General features: G+C 54.7%; 1 long non-coding RNA gene across 1 annotated transcript; it reads left to right on the forward strand.

Annotated features, from left to right (window-relative positions):
• The first annotated feature begins 1,164 nt into the window (after positions 1-1,164).
• LOC144246711 (uncharacterized) lies at positions 1,165-10,422 on the forward strand. The gene is made up of 3 exons (XR_013340394.1): positions 1,165-1,461; positions 4,189-4,279; positions 10,383-10,422. It is a non-coding gene; the product is annotated as an uncharacterized LOC144246711 (long non-coding RNA).
• The last annotated feature ends 4,976 nt before the right edge of the window (positions 10,423-15,398 follow it).

Genomic DNA, 15,398 nt, shown 5'->3' on the forward strand with positions numbered 1-15,398 from the left:
GCAGGGGTGAAGGACCCCCTTTTCCACTGCCTTCAGCCGGGGTCAGCTCCTTGCCCATCTGCCGTGGCCTCTGGGGGACCTTGGTTCTCTCCGCTGATTTATGATACCTCTGCTTGGATCTATTTCTGCACCCCGTTTTTTTCCTGGGGCTGGATTTGTTCCAGTCTGCTCTGTGCCGTATCCCAGAGGGTCCTGAACAGTTTCCCGCTGTGTTTCAAGCAGAGCTCCCGAAACTTCTCATCCCCTCGCCCAGCCTGGAAGCAACCCCCGAGAGTTTCTTATGGGATGAGTCCGGCCACCAGGACCTGGAGGGGCTGAATCACGGCCGTGCACTTCTCCCGGAGGGAAGAGCATTCCTAGAGGAGGTGGAGCCCCCCGAGATTCGGGTCTCGGAGCTGGTGCCCAATCTCCGGGGAGATGACGCATCTTTCGAGCGCATCTTCTCTTCCCCGCCTTTCCTCCCCCTTTCCCAGCGCTCACCCTGCCAGAAGCAAATGCAAGCTGACAGGGCTCGGCTATTCCGCTGAAATATTTATATTTTCCCGCCTGGAAGTGCGGCAACAGGATCCCAGACGTCCAGGGACTGTCACACACACAAACACACCCGTCCCACCCAAGCAGGGCCAGGCAGCCGTGGATATTCCAACCCAGACGCTTCCAACCCTACTGAGCCCCCGAGGTGGTCCTGGGGAGGGTGGCCCGCCAGCTCCCCGTCTCCACCCTGTCCCTCCCGCGGGCGGGTGGGATGTCTGTCCGTCCCTGCGGGCCAGGATGGCGGCAGGGCTAGGTCCCTCGCTGACACGCAGGCGGGTCCGGCTGCGGGAGCTCCGCAGGGTGCGGTCTGGGGCGATGCCGGGCACCCGGGCAGTGCCAGCACCCTGGGGCAGAGTCACCCTGCGGCAGGCTCACCGCGGGCGGTGTCGCCTGGGACTGCCCCCAGGCACCACAGGGCAGGGGCAGAGCTGGTTCAGGGGCAGGAGCGGGGCTGTAGTAGGGCGAGGGCAGGGAAGGGGCGGGGCAGGAGTAGGGACTGAGTAGGGGAAAGGCAGGAGCTGGGACGGGAGGAGCCGGTTTAGGGGCAGGAACAGGGGCAGCGGCTGTATTAGGGAGAGGGCAATGACGGGGCGGAGGCCGGAGTAGAGATGAATAGGGGGAAGAGCAGGAGCTAGGGCGGAGGAGGAGCAGGTACAGGGGCTGCGGCGGGGGCCGAATTAGGGAGAGGGCAGCGGAGGGGCTGAAAAAGGAGCAGGGGCTAGAGGAGGAGTTGGGGCAGGGGAGGAGCAGGTTTAAGACAGAAACAGGAGCAGGGAGTGGGTCAGGGACGGGGCAGGGGCAGGAAGTCGGGGGCCGGGCAGAGCCGGGCGGGTAGCGGGCAGGGCTGAGGGCTCCCGCTGGGCTCCGGCCGCCGCCGAGCCAGCCCTGCCGCCCCCCCGCCCTGCCCCAGCCGTCCCGCGGATACAGGTAGGACTTTGTCTTCTCTGCGGGGCTGTTCTGGGCGTGGGGGGCCCGGCAGCTGGAGGGGGAAGGAGGGTCCCCGTGCGGGACGCGGAGGGGTGTGGCGGCGGCGGCGGCGGGGCTCGGCGGCTCCCTGTGCGCCGTCACCCCGGGGAGCGGGGGGCACCCACCGACCTTGTCCCCGTGTCCCCCCGTCCCCAGGAGGTGCCCCCGTGCGCTGCCACCTTCCCGAATGGGAGTTTTCGGTCCCTGGCTCCCAGCCTTGGACTGCTGAAACAATCCCCGTGTGCTGTCCCCGCCTGCGGTAAGCGGGGGTCCCCAAGGGGAACGGCTTTCCGACCCTGCCCGCACTCGTTACTGCGGGGAGAGATGCGCATAGGGATGGGCGACGGCGGGGATGCGGCGTGACTTTGGGTGGGAAGATCCCGAGGGGTCCCACGGTGTGTTTCTGAGCCCTGGCTGCTGGTTTTTGGGTGTCAGCACCCATGGCATCTCCCGAGTGTTAGGCTGGTGGTCACTTACGAGCCCGTGCTCCAGGTATGGTGCTCACCAAGTGATGCAAATGCAGCCTCAGCGTCAGTACTGGGGGTGAGAAAAGGAGTTCCTGGCCTCAAAACTTCCCCTGTAGCTGGGTAGATATCTCCTGGGAACCCATTTCCCCAGGCAGGACTTTTCTGTCCTTCCTCCCAAGTCAGGATCATCATAGAATCACAGAATGATTTGGGTTGGAAGGGACCTTAGAGACCATCTAATTTTAACCCCCTGCCACAGGCAGGGCTGTCTGTCACCCACTCGGTCACTGAGCTGGTTCTGCAGCATGTGCCTTGAGGGAGCAGTGGGTGCCCTGCACTGGGGTTGCTCCCCGCTGGAGCCACCGCCTCTCATCACACGGAGCGGGCTCAGGAGGGGTCGGTTTATCAGCTCTGGTTCCTGGGGCAGTGTTTATTGCCCACCTCCTTTCAGCAGGTCCTCCCGGGGTCTGGGTGAGACCCATTCTGGGGAGGGGTCCGTGCAGCAGCCTGGCCAGTGCAGCATCCTCCAGTGCAGCAGGCGTTGCGCTGCAGGGATCCCTACCCGTGCGCGTGCTGCGTGGCTGCTTGGGAATCACTGCAGGGATTGCCCCCAGTCCTGCAGGCAGGGCAGATGAGGCAGCTCAGGGCCGTGGTGCCCCTGGTGCTGAGGGTGTGGGGTAATGCCCGCTGCTGTGGCATGGGTTGGGTGTTCCAGGCTTTCCAGGCCTGAACTGCCCGTCCTTGGGAGAGCCGAGAGCTTCGGTGCATCGTGAGGGATGCAGTACAAGGGAGTGGGCTGGCAGGGGCACAGGGATCCACCAGGGCAGAGGAGATGCTCAGCAGGCCCCGCTGCAGACTGTAAGGAAGCAAACTGGGAATGGAGAACCTTGGGGAAGGTAAAAAAGGCACTCAAAATCTCCGTGACCTAATCCATGCTTTCAAGGAGTATTTGCATAGCGGCCTGTGGGAGAATGAGAGAGGGAAGTTCCTGTCTGAGCTTGCTTTAAATGCCCTGGGCAGGTCCATGCAGATAACAAAACACTGCCAGACTGCTGGGGTGGGTGCAGCGATGCTTGGGTCCGTGGGGGTGTGGCAGGAGGCTCCAGCACAGGTTAGTGGGTAGCGATGTAACCCCCAGCACCTTTCACTACTCTTTTTGATGGCCCCAGGAGAGGCTGGGCTTGTTCTGGGGCCCTGTACAGCAAGGCTGCAGTGCAGCAGCCACTCCTGGGTGGACCCTTCACTCCCAGCCCTGGACAAGGAGCATCATTCTCCATCTTCTTGCCCTGTCCCAGATCAGAGATGCTTGTGCCCACTGCTGGGCCATGGTTTGAAGCTAGTTCCCAGCAGGCTAGTTCCCCCTATTTTGGGGAAAGCTCATCACGTCTTGGCACACCAAACAATGTGAATCCCATCAAGAGCTACGGATGGTTGGTGGGTTCCTAAGTGAAACAAGGACTCAGGAGTGCAGGAATCAAGAGCCTTCCCCCCAAAGCAGTGCAAATAAAGAGCTCTATGTTTTCCACCAGATTTTTTTGAGTTGTGTTTTCACTTTGTTGGACCCCAAACAGGGCAGGCTTTGTGGTCGGACATGGGGAAGAGAAATTATGTTCCCCATTTGGGGGGCCTGCGTTTCCAACCCCATTTTGTCTGGCAGCAGCCCATCACTGAGGTCCTACAGCATGTCCCCCTCCCTGCCCTTGCCAGGGCAGTGTTGGCACCTGCTGGGTGCACACAGTGGGCAAACCCAGCACTCAGCAGAAGAGGAGAAAGGAACTGCACGGCAGGGCAGCCAGCCAGCTTCTGCCAGGAAAGGGTTAATCCTGGAGCTCCAGCTCTACCAGCTCTCCTGTGGCTGGCTACTTTGGGTAAAAGCTTTTTTGGCTCTATTTCAAGGGCATCAGACTGGAGAATGACTCATGCATCCCTGCCACCAAGGAGCAAACCCTCTTGTCCCTACTTTCCCAGCACAAGGTGATGAATTCCTGAAAATCCAAATGCTCCAGAGGCCTCTGAGCATGCCTTATAGGACTCTGTTCAGGTGGGCTGTGAAAAGCTGCATCTAGGACTTGCTTGTCCTGAGAGACTTATGGTGGTGACATCTCTGGCATGGGCTCAAATGCTTGTGTGGGTGTCCCTAGGATGGGGAGCTGCTGTGGGGGGCACATTATTTGGACGATGCTTTTGCTCCATGACTGGCTCTCATCCCTTTATTCTGCAGGGAAGGAACCACCCATCCAGCTGCAGCACCACCCTTCCAACACTGCCAGCTGTGCCTTCAGGTTGTACTGCGCCTGCAACCCACTCCAGAGGTGAGGAGGCAGGAACAGCCCCACCCCAGGCCTTGTGCTGTCCAGGGGACCCTTGGGGTGATGGTGGCATATTCCACCCTGGCACAGGTCATGCAGGCTGGTGGCCATTCCAGGCTGGTCACTGCTGTGGGCACGGGGTCACAACCATGACTATGGGGACATCACCACTGTGGGCACCACCATGGAGTGGTCCCCTTTTAACCAGGTGATGATCTGTGATGAAGTTCCTGCTGCCCAGTGTGCTCTGAAAAGGATAAAGATGAGGCCTTTTGGTGATGTCAGTGGCTGAGGGCATCCAGAGAACATCTCCTTGTGTGCAGGCAAAAAATGGAGGGCTTGGGAAAGGTTTTGAGGTTTCAGGGTGAAATAATTTCATACCAGGCAGCCTAATCCATCTCTGGAGTGACCCTGCTTGGGGTGGGAGCTGGGCCAGATATGCCCAGAGATGCTCATTCACTTTGTGCCTCTAAACTTTCCTTAAAATACAGAAACAATTCCCTATTTAAAGGCTTTTATTGGACTGATAACATGAAGGCAGGGCATGATGACATGAGCCCAGGGTATCTCAGAAATGAAGCCCTTCCCTGGAACAGTGTGGCTCCATGGGACAGGCAAGCCTGTCCGTGGTGGTTTCCTCTGTGACTCAGTTTGCCCACCTGGAAAACAGGTTTTTCTGGGGTTCCCTCAGGGAAATTTTGGGATTTTCCCCAAATCTCCTCTCCAGGGCATGGGGATGGATTAGTGGGGGACTTGAAATTGCCTGTTTTGACTGCATAGCTTGAGTGGCCATGATTCCCAGGGACACACCAATGGCTCACCCTCTGTCCCGGGCCATTCCTTTGGATGTGCAGTGGCACCCAGAGAGGTGGCTCTGATGCTGTGCCACACTCGTGGGTGTCACACCTCATCAGGGCTTCCCCAGGCTCTGCTGGCCATTCATGGTCCTCCAGCCGAGGTGCACAGTGCAATCCAAACCCAGAGGCCGCACATCCCAGCCTGTACCTTTTCCATCCTCTCCCTGGGCTGCAGCCTCCCCTTCCAAGCGTTTCTGAGAGCTCTCCTGCCTATCCTCATCAGCTCTCCCTCCTTGGAGTTTCCTGAGTAGGGCTGACAATATCCGGCAAGACATTTGTCCCTTGTGAGCACACAGGAGGAGTTCTCCAGCCATTAGGCAAGGGAAGAGGGGGAACAAGAAGAAAAGAGGAGGGGATAAAAAAACACAACCCAGAAGAATGAAGAGTGGTACGAAATTTGCTAACCTTCTCACTTTCCGTGGTCTCTGGAGCAGGAGGAAAATGAATTGGAGAGGGTTGGCACTTGTGGATGGCCCTGGGAGCAGGACCATGCTGTGTGTCCTTGGGCTGACCTATGGTTTGGGGTCTTTGGTCTAGGGTCTTTCTGAAGGGCATGGGGTGAGTGTGGCTGGGGGTGATGTCCATGGTGGGATCTGCTGTGGAGCTTTGACATCAGCACGTTGTCATTCCCAATCCTTCTGAGGATATCTGTGTTTTGGAGAGAGCATGTTTGGCTCTCTAGATCCCATTCTGTGAATCTGGACTAACTCTCTCCGGTGGACATAATCCTCCTCCAGCAGTGAGGAAGGACCAGGGAATCCACTGTGGGTAACCCACCTAATCCCAGTGGCTGCTCCTCCGGCTTCTCACATCCACCAAGGACCTCTCAGTCTTCAAGAAGCCTCAGTCATGGCTGGAGAGCATTTTGGAAGTTTTAAGAGCTCACCTGATGAGGTTTTCCACACAGAGACACCAGCCACTGTGCCTCTGCACCAGGCATGTGAGGCTTAGCTCGCTGTGACCTGAATGTCTGCTTGTCCCCAGAATGGGTCTCCACCAGGTACCCAAACTCCTGGTGCCTTCTCTGCCCTCGGGAGTGCTGTGATTCTTCCAGTTATGCTGGGTGCTGCTGGGTTTGCTGGAGGAGGGAGGAAAAGGTGGAATGTTGAGCTTCCCCCCCTTGCCAACTGATTTGTCCTCTAGGAGATTAGTCCCTTCCCTGATTTACGGGGGTATTTGTGGCTGCTCCATCTGCTTGAGCCCAGCAGATCAGCGGGTGCCAGGGAGGAGCAGCCTGACCCAGCTGCTGTTTGCACTCCCAGGGAAAGGGCTGCACCCTTCTTTTGTGCGTCTCTGGCTGTATTTTTTAGAAAGGAGCAAAAATCCCTGGAGCCAGGCAGGTGATGGAGTTTAGACCTGAGACTGTTTGCTGGTGGAGGTGGTGAAAACCATGTAAAGTAATGTCAGTGCTTTTAAGCTGCTTTTTAGACTGGTGAAAAGCCTTGAGGATGCTCCAGGATCTCCCTTTTCAGCCAGGATACTCGCAGGGAGGTGTTTTCTCTGTAAATCCACTTGGCCTTTAGGAAAGCAGGCAGGCAGGTGGGGAGAAGAGCATTTCACTGTGGGATTTTTTTGGGGGAATGGGCTGTTTGATGGCTCACAAGTACTTTTAGACTCAGGTTTTCCTGAGGGGAAAGCTGGGAGGCACTAGGAGTGATACAGGTCTCTCCATTCTCCTGCTTCATTGCTCCTGTCTTGTTACCAGTGGAAGGTGGTGGGTAGGGAAGAGGCTGGAGGTGAGTTAGGGAAGAGCTTGTGACAAATGAGCTTAGGGAAGCTGGATTTATAGAGACTGACAGAACTAGGTTTGTGGAAGTGTGGGGGGGTTGCTGAGTGACACGGGGGGACTGAGGCATTGCTGAGTGCCATCCTACTCCTGGGATGTGGAGACCACAGGACCTTTGCCCGTTCCCAGATCCCAGCCTAGAGCAGGTCTGGTGTGCTGCTGGAGCCAGGAATGTGCTCCCTGCCAAGCTACTGCATTTTCCTGGGGAATGGGGCCACATGGGACCCTTCCAGACTGCCCTCTCCCCCCACCCAGCTCTCAGAAAGCACCAGTTTCTCTTTTAAGGTGGCAGAAAAACACAGGCAGGGAAGATTTGGGCAGCATGGGTGAGCTGCTGGGATGTCAACCCCGTGGCCATCCAGCTCACCTACCCCTGCAGAGCCTGAGGGTGACTGCTGTTCTCCTTCCCCTGCTGCGTGGTTAGGAACACCGATGGAGGCTGCCAGGTGTCAGCTCGGAAATCTTTTAAATTTTCCTCATCTCCACAAATGGACAGTGTCTCCGCTCATTAGGTACCCACCCAGGGGGCAGATGTCAGCTCTGCTCATGGCTTCTCTTAGCTCATCTCTGCCCAGGTTCCTGACGGCTCCGCAGCGCTCAGGTTCCATCACGTCACTGGGCTCTGCCCATGGGGCTGCCCCTCTGCCAGCTGAGCAGCACCTCCCCTCTGACCCCTGCCCCAGGCTTGCTGCCTCCCTCCCCTCATGGGTAGTGTTTGCAAGGGTTTTTAGTTAAAAGGCTGGAAAATCTCAGGCACCAGTGACACTGTGTGTGTGTGTGTGTGCGTGTGTGTGTGCAAAGCTGGAATTGGTTTTCCTCACCCAGGCAGTACATGGGAGGAGAAGGCAGCTCTGAAGGCTGCCCTTTGAGGCTGATGCATCCCGACAGCTTGTTCACTGGGACATCATAATCATTACCTCTGTCTGCATGGAACACCCGGGAAGGCAGATGATGGGAACATGGGTCAGGGGAGGATCCCTCTCTCCCTGCACAGGGAGCGGTGGCATCCAGAACCCCAGAGCAAAGTGGATCCAGGTGATGTGGGGGCTGCTGCATCCCCAGTGGAGGGAATGGGGGTTCCCTCCAGCACAAAGGGGGCTGGCAGCCTGGGGGATCAATGCAGGTGGAGCCATCTCACGGGTATTCCTGTCTTTGGGTGTACAAGGTTTGGTGATATGGTGGGAGAACATCCCCATCCCCATCCCCATCCCCATTCCCATCCCCATCCCCATCCCCATCCCCATCCCCATCCCCATCCCCATCCCCATCCCCATCCCCATCCCCATCCCCATCCCCATCCCCATCCCCATTCCTGTCTCATCTCATTCCATCCCATCCTATCCTGCCCCATCCCATCCATCTCATCCCATCATATCCTGTCTCATCCCGTATACCATCCATACCATCCCGTCCATCCCATCCCAGCTCATCCCATCCCTCTCTCACCACTGCACAGCATGGCTTCCAAAAGACCTTGAATCTTCCTTGGAGGGTCACAGCAAAGCTATAGAACCTCTCCAAGCTCTCCATGCTCTCTGCAGAGCTTGGGCCCCACACATGTACCCCATGGTCCCAAACATCTCAAGGAAGTTCTTGATGGTCACAAAAATCCAGGGACTCACCAGTGAGGGGAATTTGAAGTCCTGAGTTTGCAGGAGAGGCAGGATGGGTGTCGCAGCAGGCTTTGGTATTTTTGGGAAAGGGGAATGGTATGGAGTAGGGGATGTGGTATTAGGGATGGTAGGATAGGGCCTCCCTGGGCAAAAGCAGGGAGTTTTCACAGCCCTGTGGGACCAGGCACAGGAACTGCCCCCACATGGAAGTACCACCAGCTTATCTTGGAATCTGGGCATGAGCAGGGAGCCACCCTCAGCTCCTTCCCCTTGGCATTCTGCTGATGGCCCCAGATTTGTCCATGTGTTTGCATTTCCTCCATTCCCATCCAAGACTAAATTTCGAGCCCTCTGGAATGAGGTGGCTGAGGGCTCCAGTGCAGGTGGGGCCATCAAGCTGCAGTGCTGCCCAGCCCCTGCATCCATGTGGCCTCACTGGAACGAGTTAAGGACAGTGAAATGCTGTAGTCTTGAGAGGCTGATTTTTGGGATTGGTTACATCAGTGCATTGGAATTCCTTGCATCCTCAGGTGCTTTTATCTGGGAGCAGTAGGTGGGATTTTGCTGAGATCTGTGCACTCTGCTGTTCAGAAATGACTTTTTCAGCATCCTGAGTGATCCTTTTGAACATTCCTGACCAAATTTTCTGATGGGATGTAGTCCATGAGAGCTAGCAGGTGAGCTGTCCATGCAGGGATAGAGCTGTGTTCTCCACTGCTATGGATCAGGAGGTAGAAAGCTTTTGGTGGGAGGGGCCTATTGGTGCTTCTCCTGGCAATGCATGCTTCACTGGAGAGAGCATCCAGGGAAAAAAAATTCAATTGGCTCCTTTGCTTTTACTGTCAGGGCAGCTACAAGGTGCAGGGCCTTTGGACATGCTGTAGAGAGGATTTGGGAGGTGATAGCAAGGGTGATAGTCCCCCAGCAGCCCAAATGTTGCTTATCCATCTTATGATACCTTTTAAGACAATTTCTGAGTGCTTTGGACTGGTCAGTGATGAGGAAGGAACCACTGTGGTGTGACGTGGCAGGTGCTGGATGGCTGTGCTCAGCAGAATCTTCTGGAAAGAGCCCCACTGGGGCTGTCAGATAGTGCTTAAAGCAGCCAAGATGCCCTTTGCAGTGCTGAGGTTTCTGCTTTTGGGTTGCTTGAGGTTCACTCTTAACTGTGCTGGAAGTGAGGTTGTCCCAGCATAGCACCAAATCTTCCTGTGTGCCTGGAGGTGACCTGCACCCTGATGGCAGAGAGCACCTTGTGCCTGCTACAGGAGCACAGGGTCATGGCTGGGATCTCACCTGCAGCTTGGTGGGTGGAAGGGGTGGGACATAACAAGGGTCAGAGCTGCTGAAACGTGGACCCATTTTTGGTTAAGAAAACTGCTAAAAAATTCCTTAATGCCATGTTTGCTGGATGCTAAGCCTTGCCTTAGGATAAACTCAAACCTAGGACCTGGGAGATGAGTGCAAGTCTCTTCCCCCATGAATTTATGGGATGTGGGTTGATGATTTGTGCCCACACTGGCTCTGGGAAGAAGGATTGGGGTTTCCTTGCAACCCCTTGTCCTTCCAGCATCCCTAAATCCTTGCTTGATCTCCATTTTCTTGGTATGCTGATGAGACTGGTGCTGTGATGAGGATTTTCCCTTCATTTTATGAATACTGGAATCAGTGACCAGCAATTGGTACCAAATGGAATAAAACAATTACCAAGGACTCCTCTGATTTGGCCATGGTCTTCCCTGTTCCCTGTGTTGCCCTTGGCCACAGCAGCAGGGCTGGGAGGATGCTCTGTGGACTCCAGGTGGGGGCTGCCTGGGCTCCTCAGGGTGCTGAGATGTGCTGTCTTCCAGATCCTTCCCTGCCTCCTACACTGCTGAGCACCAGCTCCACGGGATCCCTGACCTGGCCCTGCAGGTCTTCCAACGGTGAGTCACAGTTTGAGGTTTCCATCCTTTCTAGGTTTTCAGCTTTGGCCAGAGCCCATGGGACTTGATGTTGTGACTGCAGCAGTTACTGGGATTTAGAATTTATCTGGCTGGTGTAAGCTCGGTGGAGAGCGGGGAAGTCCCCCAGAGTCCATCCTGGCACCTGTGTGCTTGCAGGTGACACCAGCTGGGGATGTGGCCACTACCTTGGAGGACATGGAGAGAACTTTTTTGAGAGGGAAAAAAAATAAATTATGAGGACAGCTAGTTGCTGAGAGAGGCTGTGTCTGCTTCGTCCTTGGAGGTTTTCAGCCCCAAAGGGATAAAGCCCTGGGCAGCCCACTCCGACCTTAGTGCTTATGCTGCTGTGAGCATCAGCAGGGCTGAAGACTGACCTCAGGAGGTCCCATGGGCTCTCCCCCCACTGACAGGCTCCTTCCCATGGCAGGAAAGTGCCCAGGTCACTGGGGATGAGCATGGAGGTTGCTGAGTCATTGGGAAGAGGAAGGTTTTCCTTGTTAACACATAAGGTGCCCCAGCACTCTAAGAACGGCACCAAGTTCAAGCAAGGGGTCTGCAGCTCACCCACCCTGCTGCCCAGGGAATATTCTGAACAGTGGAGAGGTTTTCCTGCCCTCTGGCACTTGGTTTATTAGTGGCTGAGGCTGCTCCATTGATTGTATTGACAGGTAGTGCATGCCCCAGTTAACTTATTGAGAGAAGCAGAAAAAATCCAGCTGGCACCTGGAACCCATGGTGCTGAAATGTGCTGGATCCTTTCCATCACTGCTGGATTTCTGCACGAAGCAGGCCCCTGGCTCCACAGCTGGGCACAACCACAGGCAGGTGACCACAGAGGAGGACTGCTGGGCTGTGGTTACTGGGGAGTCTCTCTGGCATTCCAGGGATCTCCTCCTCCACAGGATGATTTCCTGTGGTTGGTGGATGCTGAGGATCTGCCCAAACCTGTTTGCAATGCAGAAAAAATTCTGCTTGCCTACCCAAGCACAACCTGGAGGTGATACTCTTGATCATTCTCCCCCAGTCCCCAACCCAGTCTGTGTTTTACCTCTCTCTGAAGTTCACATTATGCAGCTTTGGTCTTTCCTCTGTGCCGTGCTTTAACCTCTGCCATGTCCTGGTCTGCAGGCTCGTGCCGTGGACTGCTGGGTTCCCCCCCATGCTCAGCATGCCCTTTTCTGGTGCAGCCAGACCTTCCCAGGAACCACTCTGGAGCTCGAGGCCATCCTGTAGGGTAAGGTAAGGTCCTTTCCAACTCATACAATCCCAGTACAGCTCAGATTGGAAGGGGCCTTAAAGCTCATCTTGTTCCATGGGGACACTTTCCACAGGCCCCATCCAACCTGACCCAGAACACTTCCAGGGATGGGGTAGCAACAGCTTCTCTGGGCAAATCTTGGGAGGAGGGATCTTTGCAGGTCCCTTAGGCTGTAAAACACCTACAGGGAGGGTGCTGGGGCCTCTCTCCTGCATCTGTACAGGTCTCTCAACCCACCGTCTCTGCCCTTGCCACCTGCTTATGGGAATCCAGGGCTTCCCTCTGGCTGCCCTGGCAGGGGTCAGGAACCCCCCTGGACAGAGCCCCCAGAGACACTGTCTGTGATCTCTGTCCATGCAAAAGAGTTTTCAATCTTACAGGATGAATTACCAGCTCTGAGTGTTTGATATAAGTAATAATTAAGAGTGGCAGGGGTGCAAAAGTAAAATTTTAGGATTCTAGATGAGGGGTCCAAAGGGGACAAGATGGAGGAAATTGGGTGTGTCTTGTCCTTTTTCTCCTTCTTCATGCCCTCCATGTCTCACTGTGGTGTTGGCATTTTTCTGTTGGTTCAGGCTGGGGACACACTGTCCAACGTAGGTGACAGATATTGGCACGTTATTGTAAATCCAGCCCAGGGAGTTTCTGGTATTTAATGTTTGTAACATCCCACTGAGGGCAGAGCCCCACACGCTGCCCTGCAGGACAGAGCTGGGCAGGGCAGCAGAACATGTGAGAGATAAACAGAATAAACAACCTGGAAACCAGCACAGACCAATTATGGCTTCTTCTTTGGCAGTGGGGCTGAAAGACAGAGACTTTCTACCATCTTGGGATCATTTAAATATGACAGATTCCGACACCTGCTTTCCGCCATGCTGGCTGTTCCATTAAAACCAGCAAAAGAGCTAAGCTGGGAAGTGCAGAGACGGGGTGATTTTCATCAGCCCCTCTGCTTTTGTGACTCAAATCGATCAGGAGTGGCCACAGGCCATCCCAGGTATTGACTGGCACGAATGGATGGCAGTGCAACATTTCCATTAGTGGGGGGGAGGATGCGTGTCTCCGAGGGAGAAGACAGCTGCATAAAGCAGAAGTGTAGCGACAGACAAACTCATTTCTCTTTTTTCCCATTCCTCTTATGAGTGTAGCTTCTCCCTGTTTTCTGCACGGAAAACACTGGGAGAGATTGGCTAGAGCAAACAGCCTGCACCTGCAACATAAGGGGGTGTTTTGGACAGGGGGATGGAGGCTCCCCAGCGGAGCTGCAGGTGACCCAGTAAGGTGCAGCAAGGATAGAACTTACAAAAAAAAAAAACTTTGAGGAGGTTTATCCATGGTCTCTGGTGATGTGGTGGATACTGGTTGTGTCTGGTGTGAGGTTTCCGCCATCACCTGTTCAGCAAGTGTGTTTTATTCTCTGGTTTTACTGAATACACTTTCCTGCAATATAAGGCTAAATTTGGGTGAACATCACAACATCTCATAGCTCCCATCTCCCTCTGGTAAGGTCTCTGACATAATTTTTCTTCCTTCTCATGCTCCCTGTCCAGTATCCCATCCCTTCTCCCAGGTCTGTGTCCCAGCCCCTCTCCCACATCCATAGGAGGGAGAGGAGCCTGGTGCCTGTCTCTCACAAGCCCTCCCCAAAGCTGTGTCTTGGATCTCTTGCTCCATGGGATTCCATCGTCAGAACTCAAGGCTGATACTATGTGTGTGGTGTCGTGACATTTTTAGAGCAAAATTACAGCTGGGAGAGACACCTGGAAGAACACAAGGTGGGATTGTGGGCATTGTCCTGTGCAGGGCCAGGAGTTGGACTCGATGATCCTTGTGGATCCCTTCCAACTCAGAATATTCTGGAACTTCACACTGAAAAAAACTGCTGCTCCATCTCCCATCCAGGTGACAGGATGAGTGGTCAATGCTGATGCTGGAATATGGAGACTCTATGGGGTTAGCAATGTGCTCAGGTGGGAATGCTGATTCTGGAGATGCTGTGGGGTGGGAATTGCCCATTCCAGCAAGGCAAACAGCTGTGACACAAGGCTGCAGGGTGGTGATGGGGACATGCCTGCCAGTGCCAAACCATTTCCCAGTTCGACCCTTCTGCTCAATCTGAACTTGAAGGTGAATGAGTGGAGCTCACCCATCGATCCAAACTGGGCTGATGAGCACCATGCCCTGCGGAGAGCTCGGCCCCCAGCCCACCTCCCTCTCTTCCCCCTTTTGTTCCTGCCTCCCCTTCACGCCTTTCCAAAGCCATCAGTCAGAGCACAGCACCCTGGGCTGCTGACCTTGCTAGGGGCTAGGGGGACAACATATAGGTCCCCGTAGAGAGCCGTTCCACTGTCTGATGGGCTTCTCCCAGTTGCCACTGCCACCTCTGCACTGCCGGTAAGCCTGGCAGCCACCTGCCATCAGCTTGGGATGTGGGGAGGCATGGGACAAGGCAAAGGGGTTGGTGCCCATCATGCCAGGAGCCACATTTTTTGCAGGCAGTGATGTTATCTGCCAACCATACACTGGTTCTCCTGATTTAAGGGCTCTGATGGCCTCACGTGGGAAAAATACAATTTGAAGCATCTCTTAATCTTTAGCTAAAATGTCATATGAACTGGCAAAGTGTATTTTCTTACCTGTTGGGAAACAAAACTTGATTTGAGGTTGGAAATTTAGAACTTGTCTTGGCTGATGTGTAAAAAGGTCAGGTTTTGGGGGAAAAGAAGATGATGCGCCTTTGATTCGCATCTTCTGTGCTTTAGCCACAGATTTTTTTCTGCAGCTGAAAATAACAAACCATTTAAATCTAAGTATTGCTTATTCTGATCTTTTAATCCAGCTTGCTTTCTGTCGGCACAGTGGCCTGAAATGATTTATCCACCTGCCTCTCTATTATATAATTATTGGGAAGATTACTGGGGAGCCAGCTTTAGCTTTTCTGGGGAAGGAGGAGGGGGCTGAGAGATGGGGTGAGGCTTCATGGAATCACAGAATCATGGAATGCTTGGGGTTGGAAAGGATCTTAAAGGTCATCTCATTCCAAACCCCTACCGTGGGCAGGGACACCTTCATCTGTCCCAGGACGCTCAGGTCTTTTCTCTGTGGCCATCAGAAAACATGGGAGGGGCAAGCGATGAGCTGGGTGCTTTGGGCTGTGGCCATAGTTTGCATTTGAAAATTTTACTGTGGGAAGCTTCTCCCTCAGTGTGTATTCATTGGAATTGAGTGCCCCATAACCTGGCTGGAGCATGACCCTCCGAGCTAGAGAGGATTTGGGTGAAACCCTGCACTTTTCTATACTGTTTGGGGTATTTTATGGCTGTACTTGTGGTTTTGGGAACAGCATGGTGAGACAGTCTGGCCTCGGGAAGAATCTGAAATTAGGGGTTGTGCTCCTGATGCTTCCCATCGCTGTGCAGAGCCATGGAAGGGGAACATCTTCAAGGAAGAACGAGCATTGGGACATGGTGGTGATGCCAAGAAAGGCTGGAGGTGGCCACGGCTGCTCCACCAAGCTGGTCCTCCCAGGAGCCTTAGGTGCCACTCCTGGATAAGGTCTTGAGCCCTCAGGTGATGGGGTGGCTGGTGACAGCTGCTCTGCAGAAGGGCTCTACCAAGGGCAAACACCCAAGGTAGATTTGGCTGTAGCTTTCAGATGA

The sequence above is a fragment of the Lonchura striata genome, chromosome 8 (genome assembly GCF_046129695.1).
Source record: "Lonchura striata isolate bLonStr1 chromosome 8, bLonStr1.mat, whole genome shotgun sequence".
NCBI lineage: Eukaryota > Metazoa > Chordata > Aves > Passeriformes > Estrildidae > Lonchura > Lonchura striata.